Here is a 2,500-nt window from a genome sequence, read left to right as displayed (position 1 = left end):
CTCATGTGTGCTAGCACCAGTCCTTCCATGGTCTTCATGATGTGGGATGTAAAGGCTACCGGTCTATAGTTATTCAGAACACTGGGGTTCCTTTTCTTTGGTACCGGTACCAGGCAAGATGTTTTCCACATTGATGGGGCCTTTTCCAGACTGAGGCTCAGGGTAAAGAGGTACTGGAGTCCTCCACACAGCTGGTCCGTGCAGACTTTGAGCACCGGGCTCACACAGCCCACAGCCTTCCTGGTGTGGAGCGTCCCCAGCTCTCTCTTCACTTGAGCCGTACTGATGAAGACACTGGAGCGGGGGGTGATGGTGGGGTGGTGGGGGGGTCGTTAGCTGTGGCAGTGGTGTCGGGGAGCAGAATGATGGGGGGCGCTGAAGAGTTGTGAAGTGAGGATGGAGGGAATGGAGGAGGAGGGGAATGGAGGGGAGGTGTGAGTGGAGTCAGAGGGGCTGGGGAGGGAGAGGGAAGGGTGAGGGTACTGGATGGGACAAAGGGGTAGGTGAATGGTGTGAAAGGGTCCAGACAGGGTAGGGGGAGGGGAGGGGAGGGGGGCTGGTCCGGTAGCTGAGCAGGGCTGGAGGAGCTGGGAGGAGGAGAAGGAGAAGGAGGATGGAGTGGAGAGTCGTTGGTGGAGCTGGGGGGAGGGAGACAATGAGCCCCTGAGTCAAACCTGTTGAAGAACTGGTTCAACTCGTTGGCCCTGTCCAGATCTCCAGCCACTCCAGGGTCGTTAGCCTGCTTGTAGCTGGTGATCTTCCTCACGCTGCTCCACACCTCTCTTGTGTTGTTGTCCTGCAGGCTGTCCTCCATCTTCCTCCTGTAGGTGTCCCTGCTCTCCTTCAGCTCCTCCTTGAGCTTCCTCTGAACCCACTTCGGTTCTTCCTTGTCACCAGACCTGAAGGCTCTCTTCTTGTAATTGAGGAGGGCCTTTAGATCACTTAATCCAAGGCTTGTTGTTGGGAAAACACAGCACCCTCCTAGTAGGTACAGTGTTCTCCACACAGAAGTTAATGTAGTCCGAGATCCAATGTGAAAGACCATCAATGTCCTCCCCATGTGACTCACAGAGAACTTCCCAGTCCGTTGTCTCAAAACAGTCCTGCAGAGCCTCATCAGCCTCCTGTGTCCATCTCCTCACAGTCCTAGTGGTCACAGAGTGCTGCTGGACTAGAGGCTCATACATGGGCTTGAGGTGGACTAGGTTGTGGTCCGATCTGCCCGGGGGGGGAGGGGAGGGGGGGGGGAGTGCTGTAGAGATGTAGGTGTCCTTGACATTAGCATATAACAGGTCCAGTGTTTTGTTCTCCCTAGTGGAGCACTTCACAAACTGGGAGAACGTTGCCAGTGTTTTTGTCAGGGTGACACGGTTAAAATCCCTGGAGATTGCAATGAAGGCCCTGGGGTGCTGGCTCTGTAGTCTCACCATAACAGTCTCACACGCTGCCTCCTGCTGGCAGAGAGGAGATATATGGGACTACAACAGCAACTCCTCCGCCTCGCTTTTTGCCGCGCTGACGGTGAATCCTGTCTGAAAGCCCTCGGTGGTGTTTGTGTCGGTGTGTGTGTGTGTGTGTGTGTGTGTGTGTGTGTGCAACAGCACAACAGCATGGTGAAACCCCTTGTTTTATTTCCTGTTCCAACCCCCTCCTCACACACACACACACACACACACACACACACACACACATATACTAACACACTCCCTCTCTCTCACACACACACACACACACTCTCTCTCGCTCTCACACACACACACACACACACACACTCTCTGTCTCTCTCTCTCACACACACACACTCTCTCTCACACACACACACACACTCTCTCTCTCACACACACACACACACACACACACACACACACCATATGGATCAGGTTATGCTCACAGACAGACAGAGTCGGCCAGGGAGCTCCTCATGGCTGTAGGCTGAGTTTCCACTGCTCCCGCCTGGAGTTGATTTACACACACACACACACACACACACACACACACACACACACGCACGCACACACACAGAATCTACACTTTTCCTAGATTCTGTCTTCCAGTGGAACAGTTATTGGGTGTTGTCCAATCAGAGTGTAGAACCGTGTTACCGGGGAGACAATGGCAACATTCTTCTTCTTCTGCTGTGAGGAGGCATCAATAAACTAACGCTGTGTGTGTGTGTGAGAGAGAGAGTGTGTGTGTATGTGTGTAGATTGTCCTGAGGAGGCCTCTGTGTGTGTGTGTGTGTGTGTGTGTGTGTATGTATAAATTGTAGTGAGGAGGCCTGTGTGTGTTTCCGCTGGGATCATACATACTGAAACATGGATGACTTCAGTGTAAGTCACTCTGGATAAAAGCTTCAGCTAAACGTCATTTATTATTATTGTTATTGTTATTATTATTATTATTATTATTATTATTATTATAGGTCTGGATTCATCAAGAAACTAATGCTGCCTACTGCCTGTGTGTGTGTGGCTATGTAGTGTAACCCTAACCCCCCCGT

The 2,500-nt window shown here is 51.9% G+C and overlaps 1 protein-coding gene across 1 annotated transcript in view; it reads right to left on the bottom strand.

The window, feature by feature from the left end:
* The window catches only part of olfml2bb (olfactomedin-like 2Bb), a gene marked incomplete at both ends in the record, with an annotated part of 13,151 nt that overhangs the window by 10,298 nt on the left and 353 nt on the right, over positions 1 to 2,500 (bottom strand).

The sequence above is a fragment of the Argentina silus genome (genome assembly GCF_951799395.1).
Source record: "Argentina silus genome assembly, chromosome: 22".
In the NCBI taxonomy this organism is placed as follows: Eukaryota; Metazoa; Chordata; class Actinopteri; order Argentiniformes; family Argentinidae; genus Argentina; species Argentina silus.
The sequence above is the reverse complement of the archived record's forward strand: the minus strand, read 5'-3'. Positions and strand labels throughout refer to the sequence as shown.